Source organism: Sturnira hondurensis, unplaced genomic scaffold, assembly GCF_014824575.4.
Source record: "Sturnira hondurensis isolate 20B ecotype Veracruz unplaced genomic scaffold, ASM1482457v3 Scaffold0022707, whole genome shotgun sequence".
Classification (NCBI taxonomy): domain Eukaryota; kingdom Metazoa; phylum Chordata; class Mammalia; order Chiroptera; family Phyllostomidae; genus Sturnira; species Sturnira hondurensis.
In genome coordinates, this window is record NW_028095338.1 from 1,595,670 (window position 1) to 1,619,219 (window position 23,550).

The 23,550-nt window shown below is 38.5% G+C and overlaps 1 protein-coding gene and 1 non-coding gene across 3 annotated transcripts in view; both read right to left on the reverse strand.

The window, feature by feature from the left end:
* The window catches only part of PPP3CA (protein phosphatase 3 catalytic subunit alpha), a 306,638-nt gene that overhangs the window by 88,265 nt on the left and 194,823 nt on the right, over positions 1 to 23,550 (reverse strand). The window lies entirely within an intron of this gene.
* LOC118979973 (U6 spliceosomal RNA) lies at positions 1,721 to 1,824 on the reverse strand. Its single transcript, XR_005065027.1, has one exon. It is a non-coding gene; the product is annotated as a U6 spliceosomal RNA (small nuclear RNA).

Genomic DNA, 23,550 nt, shown 5'->3' on the forward strand with positions numbered 1-23,550 from the left:
TTATCCTAAAGATGAGCGTTCTTGTCACTGAAATTATTTTTGAAGATTTTTTCCTTTTCATGGCTTGAATGCTTTACAAGATTTTGCTTAGTGGAAGAACTTAATTATTGAATTAGAATGCATGTTTTTCCATCTGCTATCACTATTTTTCCATTTCAGCAACAATCCAGACTTTAAGAAAGCATTTATCTATTAAAAATTCATAACATCATGGAATTATTTAAGTCATGATTTTGGCTGTGATATTAATAAAGAAAAAGTATGTACATGTATAATACAGCGGTATTTAATGAAATTTGGTCATCACTCTGTTCATGTGTCCAAGTTTGGTCAGTCCTGGAAACTATTGGTCATTTGACATGTGGCTTCATTTACGCTGTGTAGTAGTTCACTAAACTCTTGATTGTCTTCACCAGTCAATTGAAAGTACTGGATAAACATTGAGTTGATTTAATTTCAGCCAAATGTAAATAAATTAGAAAACTTGTGTACTTATATATTGTTATTTATAAATGAATGAATTGTCCTCTTTACCTTTTGAAATACTGATTCTAGGTTTCAGATGCCCATGAACTTCCTTCAGGGCCCTGAAGGACGGACTGTATTGTAACCAGATCTGCGGGCCAAAGAGCTGTGCCTTACAGTTTCTATCGTGGGCCTTCCAAACCTGTATTCTGGGATTAAAAAAAAATGTTTGGTAGCTGTGGCCACAGTATTCTTTCCGTCTGACTTTTTGCTTTTTCCTGGATGTGTTATTTCCTCCCTGGGGAATGGCAGCATAGTGTGCTGGTTCAGAACACAAACTCTGTACTGAGACTTCCCAATTTCACATTAGTTTTGGGGTTTGTATGTGTATTCCTTTTGACTGAACTTAGCAAGCTCTGGACTCCTAATTGATCATTATTTTATTCATTCTCCCTGAAATCAGCTTTATTAGCCATGGAGCCCACGGACTACTCCAATTTGCGTTTCCCGACCGCTTCCTTTCTGTGGGCACACTCCGATCTTTGTTTTACTGCATTCCTTTTGACTGTGGCCATGTTGCCACTTGCATAACTAGGACAAGATACTTCATCTTTGTGGGCCGCTGCAGATGCCTCATCTACGAGGGCTTTGAAATAAACCTGGTTTTGGTGAGTTTTTGTTAACTAAATGAACTAATATAAGGGAGAGAAAAAGCTTAACATGCTTATGGAAAGCAGAACACACAGGCGCAGTGTGAAATAGGTGATGTGGCAGGTATTCCAGAGGTTGTCTCCCCAAGAAACATCCTAAATGCTTTGCCAGATTTAGACAGATGACCTAAGTTCCTGTAATCAGTGTAGTCCTAAATAAGACACACAAAAAGCTGCTGTGTTTTTTCCACTTTTTATGCAAATGCTATCTTACGTTGAAAGCTGTTGAGGCTAAAATGAAATAAACGAGGTCTCATGTTCCACAAGTGTCATTTTTTAAGACTGGAAATATCTCTGAATGACTTTAGTGACATTTCCAGTCTTTCAATGGGTAACAACATCATGCCAAATTTCCAGGTAGTCTCATTTTCTTTTTTAAAGAAATCATTTTTATTGTCATTTTATTAAAGTTATCCTTGTAGTGCTCCTTGACAAGACTGCTCTGTTCCACGGCTGTGTAAAGGTACAGAGTAATGTTTGAAAGCTGAAAGTGACAGAATAAATAGAAGAAATAGAAGGTATTTCACCACACGGATTTTTTCCCTAAAAATATGGAACGCTTCACGAACCTGTGGGTCATCCTTGCACAGGGGCCACGCTAACCTCTGTACCGTTCCAACTGCAGTGTGTGTGCCGCTGAAGCAAGCACCAAATGGGTTTTTAAAGAGCTGGCTCTGACTAGATTTCTGGAAAACTTAGTTAAGAAAAATCTTCTAAGTAGGAAAAAAGTGAATCATCTCTTATTCTTGTCATGATACTCCTCCAATTTTAACAATTGAAATATTATGTTATTTCTAATACTTTTTTAAACTCAAGGAAAGCAAGTTAATGGTATTTAATTCTAAAGTCCACAAATCCGTCATTAATTGGGTGGCAATTATAGGCAGTGGAGATATTAGGAAGGGTTTTTACCTCTCACTGACTTTCAAGTATTCAGCTATATTTATGCCTGATAGGGGAACAAAGCTAACGAGTACTCTATGAAATAATATTTAAATGATGTAATAAAAAGAGAGATTAAATGAATTAAACCCTATCATTTCCTCAGTAAAAAAAAAATAAGCTTATTTGTTGTATGGGGCATATGTGGAAATGGACGTGTTAATTCCTAACTGAGCAACTATTAAAAACATATATGAACAACTCAGACATGTTAGAACACATTCATTTAAAATTCAGTTATGAAAAAGTATTTTCTGGAATATAATTCTAACAAAGGCAGCAAGGTTATTTTTAAATTCTGCCCAGTTTTCCTTCATTTATCATTTCCTTATCTATCTTTCATAAGCAGATATTTCAGAGTTATTTATTCATTTACATATTCTAAAAGTCAATAAAACATTTACTAAATGTGCTGGATTACAAGGATGAATAAAGAACATCAAAGATACAACTTTTTACTTGTGTTCAATTATACTGGGACAATAACGAAGTGGAAGGCATGAGACTTGGTCTCAAGAATTTTACGGAATACTCAAGAGGACATACATACACAAAACAGTAAAAGATTATTGGCTTCCGGTCATGAGAGTATTACCCTCTCCACTCTGAAACTTCTGAGTACCAGTCAAGAAAATGGGTTTAAGGCTTACGTCTCCCATAAATATTTTCTAGGGACAGTTCATTTTATTGCCTGTTTACCATCTGCCAAATTTCCTAACAGAAGCAGGAGAGTACATAATTTTCTAAAAATATATGTCAAATTGTAAATACTTCACATTTACTTTTAGTAATGTTTTTATTTTGAAATTTCAAATTATATTTAGGTACGAGATTGTTTTATTTATTCAAAGGGAGTATCAATTCAAAACTTTGAAGACTTGTAATAAGTTACCTCAAATTTCCATTTCAGAGCTAATATTCATTTAATTGAAGACTTATCTTATGGAGATAAATGATTTTCATAGTGACAGAAACCATCAACTTTGTTTATTTCTAAGAATAAAACTAGGGGGTCACAGTTACCTAGACTGATTCAATCACAGCATCCATAAAGTCTTTGTATATTTTTGTCCATTTACATAGGTTCCTGCCTCCAAATGGGCACGATAATGTCATATGTTTTTGTTTCTTCAGCATTTGACAAATAGCTAATTAAATTAGACAAAGATCATGTTTTCCTAACATGTTACATATGACATATAAACTGGGTGATCATGGGAAATTAATTCAGGTGTTTAGAAAACAGAATATAGCTGCTAATCATCATAACTTGTGATTCATTAGTAATCATAACTTCAAATTTAGGTTAATTTTCATCAATTAAAAATGATGAATGTTTGTTTTATAAATTTGAATTGCTAAAAAGACCAATTAGGGTTGTCAATCAACTCTTTTCCTTTGCCTTGACAAAATATAAAAAAATTAAAAAGCATGTTCATACTATGGTGAGTTATTAAATTGATTTTTTTAGGGAAGTTTGTTTTATAAAATCATATAATTTCAAGTTACATTTCCTTATAGGTCTACTTCATTAAATTTCCAGAACTCTTTGCACCTTCTATAATTCCTTTTAATATATTTTAAATTAAAAATTTTGATGTTCTTAACACATTTAAAATGTGAGATCTGTTATTAATCACAAATTGAACTACGTCTTCCTAAAGGACACCTGAACTATATTATGATGATTTATACCTTATACAGAGAGTTCACATGTTAGAGAGGAAAAATTGTGACTAATCCTATAAAACAGACAACTTCATAAACTAAGATATTTTATTCAGTCCTAATTAGCAGGTATTTATTAAGTAGCTCCTATGCGATGGTTGTTCTAGAATTTTAAAAAAGTTCATTCTTGAAAACTGGTAGAAAGATAAGATTACATCATTATGGAATAATTAAAGAATAATATATAATTTTATAGTAAAGGAATATAAATACTAATCCCATAAAGAATCTTAAGGTATACATGGGATATAATACATATAAATAAGATAGGGCTTCTGAACACTTAACTGCTACTAATTTGACCTTTCATCAGTAATACACTGACCTTTGACCATGGACTCACTCTTGCCTCTGGACAATGTGGGAAATGTGGATGACTAAAAAGATTTCAGGGGGAGTCTAGCCTAGAGGCCCCTTAACATTTCAAACGTCTCAGAACTAGAGAAAAGAATAAAACCAAACTCTGTTCTCTGTTTCCTACAGATGTTTCCTGGCAAGTGGTAAGAAGCCAGAAATACAGGGTTACTATCATCCTTTCCTCCTGTTTCATAAATAAGTAATTTTCCTCTCAGCAGTGCTAAGTCACCCTGACCACCTTTGACCTGCCCTTGCCAATATTGAGACCAAGCAAAGCCCAGTGTGACTGAGCTCACACATTGGTTTCAAATGTGTTTTGTAGAGCTCCAGGGTACAAGAGAAGAGTTAGCATCGCATTACAATAAGCTCTACATTTATTTATTTGTTTGTTTGTTTGTTTATTTATTGCCTTGGAGGCCCTCGTGAGGCTTCTTTCTCTCTCTCTCTCTCTGTGTATGTGTGTGTTGGGGGATTAGGAGTGGGGGCTAGATAGATCCTGCTGCTTAAAACTTCTTCAAGAGTCCTACTGATGCAGAGTCTTAAGGGAAATCAGTAATGATGAAAATAAAGGTGGGCTGACACTGTTACAGAAGACTCAGCCAAACGGAAGGGACTTGCAGTATTGATGAAATGTGCAGTGAACTGAAAATGAGAAAGGGATCTTTGCATAGAGAGGTGGCAGTGAACCAGAATAAGTGGACTGCAAAAACTAAATAAACAAGTAAAATGATCAACTGAAAGGTATATGTGAACGAGCAGGAGATAAATCATAGTAGAAAGGCGACACTAGATTATAAGGGGATTTGGGCTTCAGTATGAAAAGTTTTATGAAGGAGAACAATCCCAGCAATGAGAGAAGATGAGTCTGACGGCTTTACGGGGAATCCCATGATGCAGAAAGTCGAAAGCAAGGTTGCTTTCAATCACAGATCCACTGCAATAATACAGTCACGAGACAATGAGGTGTAGTGTCACGGAGATGACAGTGGGAAAAGATAAAGGGGTCCCAGACAGAACACTCTTATACACCTACACAACTATTATAAATTAAGCAGTAAATGAAGTAATTCATTTGTGCCCCACTTCAATAAGTATTAAATGCCTGCAACATTCCTACAATATCCCATTGGGTAAGACTCTAAAAACGTAACAGAACAACTTAGACAGAATTGATCCTTTCGTGAAGCAAGTGTGTAAAGAGGGACACCGAACTAAATGTACTGGCAAGAAAGGCAGAGATTTTCTTTCTCCTTTGCTTGCTGTTATATTCCTAGTGCCTAGGACAGTACCTGGGTACCATATACGACAAGGTCTGTCCAGAAAGTATCCAGCCAGGCAATACGAAAAACAGAGACGTTTATTGAAAAAGATATAACATACAAGAAACATTGTACATAAGACAATGACTCCTCAGTCCTCTCCACAGTAGGCACAGGGGAACCTCACACATTTCTCCCAATTGCTCTCAGCTGCCCTGTTGTATTTTCCTGAATCTCATCAGTGGTCTGAAATCGATTCCATTTCAAAGGTGATTTTAGTTTTGGGAAAAGCCAGACACCACCTGGGCGATTTGATGTTTCACTAAAACACTGCACAAGACGCGAGGCATGAGCAGGCATGTTGCTGTGATGAAGCTGCCAATCACCAGTTGCCTATGGCTGCAGCCTTCTGAATCATCTGAATAGTTTCTGCAGAGGACTGTTCAACCTTAAAGCAAAATTTGATGCAGACTCACTGCTCTACTCATTCAGTCATTTTGAGTGTGATGACCACACAGTACACATGCTCACTCAATGGTGTCTACAGCCCCCACTGACTAGTACAGTGAGGTCATCATTTTTCTTGCATGCACATTCCAGTCCACTCTCCTTGGCTGCCATGTTACATCCATGCTGCACAAACCATTCTCATTATATTAACAATGGATGGACTTTTTCCAGACAGACCTTGCATTTGTTAAACACATGAATGACCAATGCAGTGGGCATGGTGGACTTGGTGAACTTACCTGGAGACTGTGGTACTTAAGCCGAAACTTAAAGACTGAAAAGGAGTTAATCACTAAATGGTGGGGACAGGAACAGGGGCTTTTGCTCATAGCAGAAGACACAACTTGGGACATTTAAAATGTGAAAGATCTATAAACTTGGAGACTAGGTAAGAAATGGAAAGAGATGACACTGTAAAGATGAATTAACAAAGGACAGAGAATGAGAGTTTTATCATCCAAGTTAGGAAGTCTGAACTTCACCCAAAATGGAACCATGGAAAGGATTCGGGCAAGAGGAAATGGTCTCTCTCACCTCTGGGAGGTCACCGTAGCTACTCTCTCAGCCTAGGGTTCCTAATGTGGAGAATAAGGACAACAGCAGCTACCAGGGCCAGTGACTGTGGAGATTAAATCTGATCATGGTGCAGTAATTGGCCCAGGTTAGTACCTCAAGATAAGGGACGTTCCACAGCTCTTGTCAGCTTCTCTTGAATGGAGCTGCCCAACTTTATAAATGATCACAATAATATTCCAAAGTTACAATATCATTGGCATTAGCCTGGATAAAGAGGTTAGTGTATCTTATATTAATTTTCTGCCTTCTTTTTTCAATGCCAGTTGATGGTCCTAACAGCAAAGTGCAAACAGGGTCACATTGCTTTCTTGTTTCTTTTCACATGCACTACTAAATCAGAAAAAAGTGATTGTAGAAATATTTGAAAAAAATTACGTATGAATAAATTATATAGAAATTACTATTTTGATATTGAGTAGCATATTTTTATTAGAACAGTTTAAATTTTCCATCATTTATAAAGTCCCTTAATTAAAATTCATCATTAAAGCAGCTAAATATTCACAGGCTTCTAAATTATCAATTGATACACACCATGCTTTCCACTATTTGTAAATATAATGTAGTTAAAAGGAAGCATGAGTTTCAATGTTTATCTTAAAACAGAGAATCAAAATTCATAACAGCCTTACAGACAGCACAGAAGTTTAACGTTTGTTTGAACACCGGTGTGAGGGTATAAGACTCCACAGACAGGGGTGTCCAACCTTTTGGCATCTCTGGATCACACTGGAAGAAGAGTTGTCTTGGGCCACACATTAAGTACATTACAATACATAATTACAAAAAAATCTCATTTTACCTTAAGTACGTTTACAATTTTGTGTTGGGCTGTATTCACAGCCACCCTTGAGCCACATGCAGCCCACAGGCCACCAATGGACACCCCAGCCAGAGTCTTCAGCTACATGAAAGATCTGTTCCCAAGGTTTTTGGAAATCTTATAATTAACGAAGGTTACCAAACACAGTATTTCCCCATATAATGCAGTAAAATATAAGCCCTGGCTTCATACAAAAATGGATCTGGGCTTAAATGACACCCCCCTAACTTTCACTCTCATACCAGCTTCTTTCTGCACATTGGTCTTATTTTCTGCTACTACAGCTACGCCTCACTCTGCTCCTCCTCCGAATCCCATCCTGCTGGGATGCTGAAATGGGAGGTGGATCCACCAACACCAGCAAAGCTGAGCCATGGAACACGTGTGACATGCTCCCCGCAGGCGCCCTGCTTCCCCTAAATCAATCACCGTGTCCACCGACTGGCCAGACCTGGCTCAGGCTCTCACTCCCCATTGCTAGTGGGAGTGGCGCAAAGCCGTAATCAAAAGGAGTATTCCCAGCAACCACAAACAGCATTTTGTGCATTCAAAAAAGGCTGAAATTCTTGTACTTTTGTTTACCTTGAAGATCATTACAGTAGCCACTCTAGTGACTTGGCTAAAGTTTTAGGTTCTCATTTGAGCAATGTTGGCAGGACCTGGAAAATCCATAGAAACAGTTTAATATTCACTTTGTCTAATATCTCCACAGAATTTAGGATGAATAAATTTATATTACAGACCCAAATCCCCAAAGAATATAACATTCCACCCTTTAATTTATCTAAAGCCTTTCTTTCTGACTAAGTCATCACCTCATCATGTCCTGATTCCAATGAAAATGGCTATCTTTGCATGGACATATTTTTTCAAAAAATATATACACACAGATATACAGGTAAACATACACACAAATACTTAAAAAAGAAAAAAGTCAAAATGAAATTCAGACATTGAGGAGTCTGCTAGCCTAGTGCATGAGCTAAATTAATACATGTGTAATGAACACTCTGAAAGGTCAAGTCTCAGAATGTAAAAATTGTGAATGCCAAGACTCTACTCTTTCTTACTATATCCTATGATGTCCAAAGTATGGTGAAAACATTTTAAGTACCATGACTCATGTCTGTGAAGATGGCAGTTTTCCTGCAAGGATCAAGTATTAGAAAGGCATGGAAAACTGGACACGAAGCAACTACATAAAAACCCACTTAGGGGATGATCTAATCTTAAATTGATTCAAATTCCTGTAAGGATTAGAAAATTCTACATTAAGTACACTTTCCATATTTCTCTTTCCATAGTTGTCATTAACATGGTATTTACAAAAGGCTTTCTGACAGAGATACGAAAGGGATGAGTTTTTCAGTATTTCAGGCATATTGCTTCTAACTCAGTCAAAATGCTCATTTCCCAAAATGATATTTAGGAAATCAAGGCTGCTTCCTCTGGAAATACTCGTACAGACACACAGATAATCATAATGAAACTGTGTGCGATGCGCCTTTTGTTCACAGTGCCTTCCAGCACTTCGCAAACCTAACAAACTCATGCTTACTTAGTCAGCAGCAAAGCGCTCGAGAGCAGATCATGCGTCTTGGTTTTACAGAGCAAATTCTTAGGTGTTTCAACCAGAAAATAACCACATCTCTGTCCTCCAGAGAATTCAAATGCATCTTGCATAAACGAGATCTGTTTGTTGGAAATTGTCCAAGCAATCAAAATCTACAATGCTGTGCTTATGAAGGCTGTTAAAACTACATTAACACCTCAAAGCTGTTAAGACGTTGTTCTGTTCCATGTTTGAGGAAAGGCACTTCGAAGAGTGAACAGGATCCGCAGGGACAAGTTTGGGTTTACAGTTTATACCTTGGAAACCTATTTGGTACTGCAGGACCTTTCGGGTGTGGGTCCGAATTTTCCCCCACAGAGAACTGAAATCTTGTTTCCTCCTATATTAGCCCAAAGATTTGGTTTGGGCTGTATTACTTTTTCACAAAAGACAGATCTCTCATGTCCCCACTGCTATCCTCTGCTTGCTTCTGGGACATCCCTTTCCTCTGCTTTGAACCCCTCTGATACTCAGTAATGAGTTGAACTATGTCCCCCAAAGATATGTTCAAGTCCTGACCACTGGTAACTATGAATGTAACTTTATTTGGCAATAGTCTTTGCAGATATAATCAGGTTAACGTGAAGTCACACTTCATTAGGGTGGGCCCTAATCCAATATGACTGGTGTCCTTATAAGAGGAAGAAAATACACACACAGAAACACAGAGGCCTTGTAAAGATTGAGGCAGAAATAAGAGTCTTGCAGCCACAAGCCAAAGAAGGCCTGAGGCTACTAAGGTAGGAACAGGCCGGGAAGAATCCTCCCCTAAAGGTTCCAAAGAGAGTATGGCCCTGCCAACACCCTAATTCCAGACTTCCAGCCTCCAGAACTGTGAGGCAACACATTTCTGTTGTTTGAAGCAGCTCAGTTAGTGGAACTTCGTTGTGAAAGCACTAGAAAACGGATACACTAGAGTTATCATTCAGTTATTTGAAATCTACTCACACACATGCACACATGTGTGCACACACACAGAAATGTTTTCACTTCCTGCACAAGCTCATGCAGTATTTCTAAGCATTTTAAATGAACTTCAATGAATCCTCAATTTAAGAGGAACACCTAGTACTCATCATTTTCCAGACATGGAATTGAGGAAGGTTAAGTAACTTGCCCGAGCTGGTAAGCAGCAGAGGTGAATTCACACCCAGGCAGTCTCCCTCTGAGGCTTATGCTACCCAGGATGCCCTTGGTGTCAGCCACCACATCTCTGCCATGCAGAGAGGACTTCCTACAGGCACAAGTGGCCGAACCTTATGGCCAACTATCCTTCACAGAAGATGTGTTAGGACACACACTTTTCCAGCCTGCCCTATTCCGGTAAGAGGTAGGTTATGTGCTCTGAGAGGTGACATAAACATCCTGTACAAAATCAAGATGAGAGGAGCCCGGGTTCAAACTCATTACTTTGACAAGGTCCTGTAAGTTTTGGATGACTGCAGACTGAATGTGCGGCATGTCACTCCTCAAAGTCCTAATGCAATAGTTTGCTTTAAAACTCCGTATTTTTTTAAACACAGACCAACAAAACAGAATACCCTAAGGGCATATGGTCAACATGATTCTGGGTCATGAAAATACATTTTATAAGAAAAACTGGGGCTCTCTGGTTCACGAAACAAAATAGCAACACAGTAACTGTTCTTGAGAATTTGAGAGGCTTCTGTACAACAGATGAGCTGTCAGGCTTATTTTCTGGGTTTTTGAGGGCAGAATAAAGGCAAATGAGTGGAAGTTATAAGGAAGCCTACTTGTCTACTATATAAAAAAAGATTCATTTCTAATGAGAAAACCATTCACAATGGGATGGCAGGCATGTTGAGCTCACCCACACTAGAGATATTTAAGCCAAGTGTCAAACACTAAGTTGTTATTGTTATTTCGTCATATTCCCGTGTCCTCCCTTCATCTTCTTCATGATTAATGATTCTCTTCACTTAGGACAACTTACTTTGGGTAAACAACTTGAAAGCTGGCTCAAATGGCAGCCACCATTACCTAAGTATTAGTTTCCTAACACTATGAATTTCTAAGATATTGTTCTAGTTTATGTTCTCATCTGTAAAACTGAAATAATAATATTCCAGCTTGCAAGGCTGTCTGAGGATTAAAATGCATAATGCTTTGTGATTGTCACTACCAACTTCAATGACCTTAAGACAGCACCATTTATAAGATACACCAGTATTTTAGGTATTACTAAATGAAAACAGTTGAACAACGGCATGTTTTCTTACCACCGAAAGCCTTGATTTTATACTTTGTGAGAGAAATATTGGTTAATACATCCTGAAACCTCTCCATTGCTTTGACTTATCAGAACCCTTTTTCACACTAGTCACTGGTGTTTGTCCGCAGTCACCAGCGTCCATGCAATCGAGAGGTTTGTGATGCACTGTTTCTGATGCCACGTTCCAGCATTACCACCAGGACTCTGCTGTTGGCCCTTCTTGCCTGGTGCACGGCAGGCAATCCTCTGCTCGTGCGTTGGTAAGAAAACATAATGGGCTTCATCAGATTACGGTCATCATTATTTCTCAGTCTTGTAAAGGACACGGCCTTTGCTTTGTGGGAAAACAGAAAATATCAGACAGTCCTTCAGGAGAGAATATTTTCTTTTCTCACTTTAAATGTATACATACTTCACTGTCCTGTTTCTGGGCCTTCCTACCTGGTAACATTTAGTTTTGATGCCCAGTGATATTTTCGAAGACACTGTGAACAGCAATTAAACCCAACTCATGTGGCTCCAAATCATGCACATCGCTCAGAGAGACCACGGGGTAAACAGCCACGACCGGCTGGGTGCGTGTGCACAGTGACGGCTATGTCATGACCACTGTGTGACTACTGTTTGACCAATGACTACAAGACCCAGGCCAACTTCAGAGAAGTTAGAATATAAGAAGTGTGCACTGCGGAACTGGTAAAATACGGAATGGTTTCATTCCTGTATTGCAGTTTGCCTCAACTGTCAGGAAGTGTCTGTCTTAATATATACTCCTGTACTTACATAAAAGGAGGACTCAGTAAATACTGGCTTCATGGAGTAGAAGCTACTCCCCTTACAGAGGGGATTTTCTGGTATGCTCAGAGCACAGGACTGCTAAATTACTTCCTGAACCTATGATACTTTCATCCCAAACCAATTAAAAAGAAAGATGGGGAAGGGACAGGGCATCTGACCGAACATGCCTTAAAATGCACATAAAGACTACATCGACTTAGGTGTGATTAGTTGTCGCTGTGGCTGAGGATTGCCATTCCCAGGCCCTGTGCCCAGCTGGTGAGAGAAGGCACATAAACATGCCCCCACTCACCCAGGTATGCCTTTAGGAGGTCGTGTCACTTCCACAGCTCTCTGTGGATCCCCTCAGTGCCACCCTCCCTTCCCCACCTGACCAAACCAAAGGCTAGGTCTTCCTGAGCAGGTGTAGGTTGGAGCCCTTTGAAAGAAATGAGCCACCACCGTCTCTGGTTTAGGTTCCTGCCTGTGCACTATTTTCTCTTTTCATTGTTGCTGATCTTACTATTTTCTAGGGATCTTCATCCCACATTAGTTTTAATTAGTGGATGCAATGCTATGGCCTCTCCTTCTTTCACCTGATCTATGCGTGTCATGAGGGCGAGAGCAATCTACCCCTCTCCACGGGCTGATGGCGGGCATATGTAAGTTTGGGAAGTCCACTATAACCCACAGCCGTCAGTCCTCAAGGAAAAAAATTAAAATCCTGCCACAAAAGAACAAAACAAATTAGCTCAAAAGAATAAGGACTTTTCCTTCACTGTTCTGTGTTGGATAAAACAGGTTATTAATATGAGCAATTGTATTTCCACTTGTGTAAAGCTGAGATCTTACTGATCTTAAAGCATTGCTTACACCATGCTACTTTTCTGGGCAGAAATAATCAATGGTTGCCTTTTGACTAAATGACAGAAACCCAAGTTTTCTGTCATAACACCTCGACACCCTTTCCTCTCAATACGGTCTGGTCCTATCCCGTTTCTTCAGCCTCGTCTCCAGACCATTCCCGTGAGAAGTGGTGTAGTGGTGGTTCCAGTCTTCAAGTGCATAATTTTTGGACAAGTAACCAAACCCCAGTGGATTTCAGAGTTCTAGTCTCTAAAATGAGGGCAAGACATCCACTCATTGGCTCACTGTGTGAAATGATATTTCATCACCATGCATACTACGTGACGTATAGTACACGTATAGTAATGGTGCCTAGAAAACACATTCCACTCTGCACTCTCAGTTCTCTTATCAGGCTTGCTCTTCTACTTCTCATTCTATAGGTGTAGTAAGTACATATGTAATTCTATACAGTTATATATAAGGTTACAGAGCAACTTCATACATGGTCATAAGGTTGCTTACACATGTTATCATATGTGGTTAATCATTCCATATTTAATATAATATGAAATTGAAGTGAAATGGAATTGTATGAATTATATGAAAATAAAGTAAAATGATTTGAAAATCTGACACACTAAAAATACTTTTAAAGAAAACTTTCACATAAACAGTCTAAGTATTTAGTAATAGTGATAGGTGAGTCTTAGATTTAGAGGAACTATTAAAGGTAAGCTGGCTGGTTAGTGGCAGGGTCTGGCCCAAGGCTCCCATGATTCCAGGCACAGTAATGTTCACACATCCCAGGCTTGACAAGGTGCTCAGATGACAAAGATAGCCTTTTTGTGTCCCTTACAGCCGCCAATATTATGCCTTGTGTTTGCTCCTTATGGGAGCTCAATAATATCTGCAAAGAATATGGCAACTGTGAGAATGGCACTTCAGTGGACGCGAGCAGAGCCCTGCTGTTTTTATATAGAAGGGGTCCTGTACCCACGCAGCAGGATTTCTGCTTGTTGTCTGTCTTCACCCTTTAAGTACTAAACAAATAAAATAAAGGACTTCAAGTAACTTCATTCTGTTTTCCACTGACTTTGAGTTTAAATCTGTCTCAATGGCTCCTATTCCTTGAAAAAAAATGCCAATGTAAGTAGGACAATACATTTAACTCTCTAAAGTCTTTAAAATTTCATTTTCCCTTATGGTATTTTTAAGCCTTCTGGCAACATGACATTACTCTATAATTGCAGGTTTGTCTTTTGCATTGCTTTTCCAATGAACTTTACATAGTACTTTCATATTTGACTAACACGGATTTCTGACTAGAAGTGAATCATTAGGAATAGGAATTTCCCATTCTAAGCAATTTATTTATTTAGTTACATAGCAGTTTTTTAAAAGGTAATTGATATTTATCTAAATCTCATTCAGGCGATTACTTCTGAAAACGGCCATTTGTCTTCAGTAAAGTGGAACCCATGCTGTATTTCTCTTTGCAACTTACTTCTCAAATGCATTTTAATTTTAGTATATATCCATGCTGAGTTCTGAGTGCAGAATTCAGCACTAATGACTTAATAATATCCTCATTTGCAAATGACTACCCTTTCAAGTCGCAGATCTCAGCCGACAACTAAACGCATGCCCCACGTTAACGGCAGGTACACGTCGGCAGTCCGGAACAGCTCTCTTCAGTGTACTCAGAACATTAATCACGAACTATTAGATGCCGAAGACACCGTCCCTTCTTCATCCCTCTTTCAGTGCTACCTTTCCTGGATGTCATGCATTAACTATGTGAATCAGAATAACATGGGAAAATGTGCTCTAACTTGTGTTTTTACTAGGGAAGGAAAAAATTCAAGTTTCACACTTTTTAAATTGATTTTAGACAGAGGTAGGGAGGGGGAAGGGGAAGGAAAGAAGGAGGGAGGGAGGGAGAGATGGATAGAGAGAGAAACACTGATTTGTTGTCCCACTTATTTATGCATCTGTTGATTAATTCTTGAATGTGCCCTGACCGAGGAATGAACCCACAACCTTGGTGTATCAGGTCGATGCTCTAAGCAACTGGGCTACTTTGCCAGGCCCTCAAGTTTGAGACTTTTTTAAAGACACTTTCAGTAAAAGTCAAATGTATCATGACGAGGCCATATACACTGGATTACAGACAGAGAAGTGACGGCATAACTATCACGCAGACGGTCTGCAGCTCTCAGAGTATGCAGTTACCCGCACAAAACCCTCTAGTTCCAGGTCTGGTGCTCTCTACTCACAGACACACATTTTTTTATACATCATTATAAACTGAACAGAGACAATATTTCCTGTTTCTAGCAATTCTATTCACCTGAATAAAAATCAGTAAACATAAGGATTTAAGCTTAAACTATCTATGAGACACCATTCTCTAATAGCACACTTTTCATGGAAGACTCACCAATTTTGATTATTTACTTATGATTCAGAAAAAAAGGCTACAACATGGGGAGAAAAATAATACCATCTCATGATGCAATAAGGTCAGTATTTTACATCTCTGCTCAAAACCCTTCTGGGCCATCCTCTTTGAATTGAGTAAAACGTTCTGGTCCCCAGCTCCTCTTCTAGCCTCAGCTTCCCTTTCTCCTGGGCACAAACTTTGCTTCAACCGAAGGAGCCTTGCCGTTCTAAGCACAGGAGAGCAACTCCAACCCCAGGGCCTTTGCACTTGCTATCCCTTTGCCTGAAGAATTCTTCCCTAAACATGTGCTCTTCTCTCCTCTTGTTTTATTCAGATCCCTGCTGATGTGCTGCCTTCTCAATGACCTTCCCTGACTTTCCATCTTCCATTCCCTACCAGGCATGTGCCATTCCTTCCTTCATCTTCTTTGCAGCATTTGTTACAATCTTTTATGTACTTTTCTAAAACTTATCTATCAGGTTGCTTTTCTCCTCCACTAGAACACAGCTTCCTGAGAACAGAGACTATTTTGCTCACTCCCGAATCGCAACATATTGCTGAATGAGCATATACTGCAACTCAACATGTGAGTCTATGCCTGATTCTGACACACAAGGTGGAGCCAGTTACTGACTTAGAAGTGGCAGGAGAGCAGCGATGTCAGTCAAACACCCGAGGCGGTAAGAAAGGAGAAAGCTAAGTATTGTCCAAACACACATCACAGGCTTTCAAAACGAGTAACAGTAACAGTATTGATTATACCTATCACTCACCCAGTGAGTCTCAAAAGGTCTTTACTTCTCTAACTAAAGCTAATTAGTCCATCAGTGTTTCCATGCTGAATTTCTCAAGGTTCATGCTCCAGCATTAATTATTTACTCTGCCTCTTATATTTCTGACTTCTCCTTTTCTACTGGCTCTTTCCCTTTACCTGTATACACCTGAGTCTCTCACGGTCAGGTAGTCTTTCCTGGCCCTGTCACCCTCTCATGCTGCTGTGGTACATTTCTCCTCAGTCGAGATGCCCCAAAGAGTAGTCCACCATGAATGTCTTCCTTCCTTCCACCCTTAATCACTCTCAGTTGACCAGGAAAGGACGGTCCTGTCCCCAGGCACTCTACTCCATTCCTAGGGACAGTTACTTCTTATTTGCCAAAACCATCAGGCATTCTTGAGTCTTTCTCTTCTCAACTTTTATTAACACTAGCCATCTTGGTCCATTCATGCTGCTATAATAGAATACCAAAGAAGAAGTGGCTTATAAACAACAGAAACGTATTTCTCACAGTTTTAGAGGCTGGAATATCCAAGATCAAGGCACCTATAGATTCAAGTCACTGGAAGATTTGGTGAGGGGCCTGTTTCCTGGTTCACAAAGACAGCCGTCTTCTTGCTGTGTCCTCACATGGCAGAGGAAACGAGAGCGTGCTTTAAGGTCTCTTTTGAAAGGGCACTAATCCCATTCATGAGGACTTCACCCTCATGACCTAAGCACCTCTCAAAGACTTCACTTCAAAGTACCATCATATATCATATTGGGATTTAAGTTTCAACATATGAATTGGGAGGGACACAAAATAAGTAAGTAGTTTTCCACTTATTTTACTAGCCCCAATTTTTCAATCTTCTCTGAGTCATTCCTTAAATGCAGGCATTATCCACAGGCTTGTCACTATCCCCTTAACAATCTTCATGACTTCACCACTGATCATACAGTCTTAATGACTTCACCGCTGACCATACAATCTCATGACTTCACCACTGACCATACAATCTCATGACTTCACCACTGACCATACGATCTTCATGACTTCACCACTGACCATACAATCTCGTGGTTTCACCACTGACCATACAATCTTCATGACTTCACCACTGACCATACAATCTTCATGGTTTTACCACTGACCATACAATATTCATGGTTTCACCACTGACCTTACAATCTTCATGGTTCCACCACTGCCTGTATGACGGTAGCTGCAGAGCAGTGTCTCTAACTTGGATCTGTCAGCTGAACTCCAGAGAAACGCACACACAGCAGCTAACTAGCAACTTCGCTGGGGCGTCCCATAAGATGTCCACAGGCAGCTGCCTAAGATGAATCTGTTGTCTTCTCACGCAAACCTGTCCCCACACATATGAGTATGTCCTGTTTTGGATGGGGCATCACTGCCTACTCAGTCACACAGATTTGTTTCAATGTCAGCGTCTTCTAGTAGACTTCGACAGTACTAAGGGCAGAGGCTACACACAGGCAAACTTTTGTAGATGTTATAGGTCGGTTTCGAAACACTACAATAAATGAGTCATACTCTTTTTACTGGTGGAAGGTCTTGCCTCCAATTTGTAGAAATACAGCATGTGTGAAGCACAACAAAGCAAAGCACACTGGAACACGGTGAGCCTGTATTTGCCAATCTTATGCCTGTACACCCTAGAGATGTAAGTGCTCAATAAATATTTTGCACTAAGTAGAAGAATGAACATTCTACTTACTCCACCCTAATCTACTTCCAGGCGTTCCCCGAGGTCGATTATTCATGCTTAAGGTGAGCACTTTTGCGCTATTTCCTGTGCCGCCAGGTCTGACTGAACAGTGGGGATTCTGTGCAGGGTCCCGTGCTGTAGGCGGTATTTCCTAAAATTACTTGACCACAAACCAAGGTCAGAAGTATTTTATATCATAAGCCATCAGAAATACACATCTTTACAAACAAACAAAAGGGTTACGGATACTTCCCTTAATTTTGTATAGTAAATGGACATTTTCTTTCTGATTTTAATCTTTCACATCACGGTAAACACTAGACTGATGACAATAAACTGCTGTTACGTCTCACGGACCGTGTCCAACACACACACACTCAGACTCTGTAGAGGGGATGTTTTCAAAATGGCCTAGAAATTTAAATTTCTGAATTAGCTAAGCATTTCTCTTTTTAAACATTTAATTATAAATGTTATTGAAAAACATTTGTCATTTGTCCAAACTATGGGAACATCCATGTAAATAAGTGAAAAAATGACAGAATATTTAAAAAGAAATAACATACTACTCTTCTGAAGTTTACACATTGCTTCAAACTATTAAAAATATGTGAAGGCCCATCCCAGCTTAAATGAATATAGAGAAAAGCATTTTGTTTACAAGGTGTGACCTTAAATTCATAAAAATATTATGTTAAATGTGAATAATATCCTTTTGAACTATGTTTCATATTTTATTTAATTTGATAAACCCTTTATGACAGGCATTTTTCAAAGTAAACTTCTCCTTGGTCCAGATGTATCAGGAACCTAAATTTAGGAGAATTCAAGTTTAAGGAATTCAAATTCAAGTTCTCCATTCACATTTAAAGCTGGAATACTCGTGTCTATATGAATCTTCTGTGTTTTAGTCTCTGCCACTCTACAAACTTCCTAAGAGTATCTTCTCTGATTTATCCACAAGTGTAGTTACTTAAGACTGCGTAGGAACGCTGCAGCAAAGACACACCTATCAAGTGTTTCTGCAGGTCAGGCAAAACAGTAGATGACCCGTGTTCTTCACAATGGTCACATCAATCCCAAAGGTCAGCGCTAACCTGTTTACAGAGAAAGAACTAAGTAATGAAAGTGATTCAGACCTACAGTTAGGAAGTATAGGAATCAGTATCAAAACCAGAGGAAGAACACATTGTATCATGTATTTACTATCTGCCATACATTGTACTTTACATGTAGCATCTCATTTAATTTGCGTGACAGCCCTCTGAGACAGGTACTATTTGCATGCCCACTGTTTTTCAGATTAGGAGACTAAAGCTGAAAAAGGGAAAATACCTGGTGCAGGACTCACAGCTATTCAGCGGTATACCTGTGGTTTGAAGCCAATTCCTCACAAAGTCTAGACTATTTTCACAGGGCTCTCTGTTGCTAAAAAATATGTAGTGAATAGCTGAAAACTGGTAAGTACTAGATTTAGAATTCAGGGTTTTTCTTTTCTGGCCAGTAATTTCCCATTTCCTCAATTCTTTAGAGCATGCAATTAAATTCTGGCTTAATTTCCTTTACAGTCTGTAAAAAGTCACCATGTTATTAAATAATTTAAAATGAAGTTGAAGAATATGGGCATTTTTCAACAATGCCATGAGTGAGAGTTTCCTGGCGTGCTGTAGTGTATGATCAAAGAATTCAGAAGGATGCCTTTTATCTGAGAATATCAAAGGCCACTAACTAAAAAAAGACACAGAGTTCTTATTACACTGAGGAGAAAAAGCTGAGTCCACTGAAATACAATACAAGAATGTTGGCATACAGGTAATTCACAGATATTATTACCTTTGCTACTTGAAATTAAACCAATCTGAATTCTTTCCAAGAACTATTCTTTTAGAAGTGTAATATACTCAATTCATTTATTATAATCACGACTTTCCCCACTTGGTAGTCTGCCATACTTCACCGATACCTACACACACACACACACACACACACACACACACACACACAAATTTACAGATTCAGATCCCACATCCACATATCATGCTCCTTCTCCTCTGTAGCTAATTACAACCCACACCATAAAATAGTGTTATCATTTTTAAAATCACAAGATGAAAATTAACTGAATTATCTATCCAAGTTGTCACAAGTCTCTAGTTATTGTGAGAGCAGATGAGCATGTCCAAAATGTATTCAATGAAGTAACTTGAAGTCTTCTGCATAGAGAAGGTCCATGTTGCTGCCTGAAGTAGACCCAGTCTGGTCATTTAACTGGTCTGGGGCACAGTGCAGGCAGGATCACTTCCTTCTTAAAATGCTTACCCCAAGTCTCTCACCCAAAACATCAACAGAAGAAGAACCTTTTTCCCTAGTGTATTTCAAAAGCCAAATTATTATTGAAATACACTGAGTTAAATCTCATCATGGTATCAAAAGATCAGGCCTTACAGAATTTTTAAATGCAGCTGGGAAAAAAGTTTCCTTTGAGCTAGAAATGAAATACAAGTAAGAAATAGGAAAAGTGAGTAAGATTTGTGAATTATCTGACTCAAATTAAATGCACGGTGTTTAACAACTGTATCAAGGTAAGTATTCCCATTTACAATCTGTCTTAGTCTGCTTCGGTTGCCATAAGAAAATACATTAGACTGGGTGGCTTACACAACAGAGACTTCTTTCTCACCGCTCTGGAGGTTGGAAGTCCAAAATCAAATTCTCTCTTCCTCTTCGAATAAGGCTACTAATCCCATCACAAGCATCTCACCCTTAGGATCTAATCAACCCTGAGACCCTTAATTACCTCCCTAAGGCATCATTTCCAAACACCATCACATCAGGCATTAGGGCTTCAAAACACAAATTTGACGGGGATACAAATATTCCATAACATTCATTCCATAACATTTTATTGTTCTTCAATGTGATCTTTTTCATATAGAATTATTTCTAAAGTTTAAACTCAGTTGCCCTAGTTAGACTACTTATTAATTCATTAAATATCTTTAAAAAGTGAGGAAGATGCTGTTTTCCAAAATGGGTATTTTTACAAATATTGCTATAGAAAATAATGCAATTTTATATCTTTAAACAATAAGCACATATAAATTCTAAAAAAATATTTAAGGAAGAAATGGATAAAATTGAAAAAGGGATAATTGTATCTTTTATTGAACTCTTAGTATGTATGAGGTACTTCCTTTCTTTACATCCATCACATCATACACTTATAGCAACACTAACCAGTAACTAGACAAAAATATATGTTATGTTCATTGAAAAATGTAAACTAGGTTTCAAAAACTTTCTTACATTATCCACCTATTTTACAAAATATTATTTTTTGATATATTATCAATGTACTCCGAGTATAAACTAACCAAGCATGGATTAATCAGAAATAGGGAAAGTAACTGGTTTCATTCTCTAGCACGTATAACTAAAAGATTACTTTTTGAAATGGTGCATTCATTGAACTCCAGGGGAAAGGAGAAAGACAAATGTTAACCAAAATGTATGATTTTTGCTAGAAGTTGTAAGTTCAGTATCTAAATCAAAACAATAGCAATGTTTGTTTTGACTTTACTTGTGGTTTTCACACTAATTTTAGGCATTAAAAAGTCCAAACAATTATGTGTTTCTCTGTACTTCAGCTGACATAATTTTCTCTAACCAGTAGTTAAGAATTGAGCAGAGCATACCCAATCCTAATATTTTAATTCCTCATTTATCATTTATCAGATGCCTGACAAATAATCAGGCATAGTTGTGAAATTATAATTTAAATTATAATTAAATTATGATTGCCTTGTGATCGATGGTGGCAGTATCAGCGGAGATTTCAGCCATCTCATTAGATAATTATCTAATAATGGCCAGGCGACTGGGTTTGCAAGTACAAAGCAGCGTAGTAAGCAAGGTCTTCGTGTAGATTACCACATTTAAACTTCACAGTGACCCTGTTACTCACATATAACTCCCACTCCATGTTACAGGTGAGTAAACTAAGTCTACAAGAGGCTCTAAAGTCACCACTATGTATGGTGGGAACCAGAACTTGAAAGCAGGCCATTTGATTCAAGAGTCTGTTCTCGACCTCTGGCCTTTCCTACCCATATCGATGTTTTGGGTAGAATGACAATGCATACACTTTTACCAGAACCTCACTACACAAAAACTGGAGCAGGAGGAATACAATCATCAGAATTTTACAGGGTGTAAGAAGATTCAAAACAGGTCTACAGCAATTAAGAACCCAAAGGCCAAAATATTATACTTGGCAGCCTGCTATAGAGATAAATGAGTTCTTCCCGAGGCCTCACTGCGCTGGTCCCAAATTCTGTGCTTGTGCCCCTGCTGGCTCTTGAGCTTTCTCCGCGCTTCCAAGTCCTGTGGTGTGATGAGAGGGCAACGAGGAAACAAAAGGCTGGTGGGTTGTGCTCTTGGTTACCTTAATACCTCTGACTTTCATGTTTCTCATTCACTACATTACACTAACTCCTACTTTAGTTGCCTCATTTATTGAGGCAACACATATTTAGAGAAAACATTAAATTGTTTTGAGAAGACAACTTTTTATGTAACTATAATTATCACTAATACAATATAATGCTATAGATAAACAGAGCAGTTAAGAACTATAATTTTCCCCCAGTAATTTACTGAAACCAATTTTTTTACTAAAGTTAAAATATTACTAAATAAGGCATTATGTATGACATTCAGTTGTAGAGTAATTAATAAGACAGTAAAGCAAAATACAGAAAGTCTAAATAGTTATCACAAGCTGTGAGTAAATGTAAATTAAGACAACAAACCAATCTGGTTTCACCAAGGCTCTGAAAAATATTTTAGAAGTTTGTTTAAAGAAAAAATAAACACAAAAACATAAAGAAAATGCACATTAGCGTAATGTCTTTGGTGGAAAAAGTTTCAGAGGTTAAATAAGAATCTTTGCTGGAAGTAAAAACTTCAGCTCCCCTCTTACACTTGCTCCCAATCTATTCTGTTCAACTATCTTGTTGATTCTTTCTTCATGCCACACATATTATTTCTTCTTTCCACGTCCACTGCCATTCCCTGACCATTATTTACTTTTTCAGGATTAATCCAACAGCCTCTTAAGTGGTCTCAACTCCTGATCTCCCTTCTTTTCATGTATCCAACTTAATGCTACCACGATTGTCATTATAAAGCAAGGACTTGTCACAATCCCTGTATCCATCAGCACAGGGTACAGTAAAAAAATAACTCTCAAATCTCTGTATATAGCTGCAAACAACAGAGGTTTCTATGTCTATACTTCCATCTCTGGTCAGCAGGGGGACTCTACATATATGAGGCAACCACCATCTCAAATACAGCAAACAAACGAGAGCTGGAAAAATCCTCTCGTAGTCACCAGATGCTCCATCAATTCTAGTACCAACACCATTCTCAGAAGTAGCCATGGGACCCCATTAAACCAGAAAAAATAGGGAAAGAGTGGTACAAAATGTGTGATTCTACTACAATGTGCCAGGAAGGGAAGAAATTTTTGGTGACTATTTTCAATAATTACTAGAGTCTCTTGCAGTTAAAAAAAATCTTTAGTGGTTAGGTCCTATGAGCTACTAAAAAAAGTCCAATTCAAGCCCTGGCTGCTGTAGCTCAGTGGATTGAGCGTGGGCTTGCGAACCAGAGGATCGAGGTTCGATTCCCAGCCAGGGCACATGCCTGGGTTGCAGGCTGGTTCCCTGCAGGCCAACTCCCAGCAGGGGACACACGAAAGGCAACCATACAT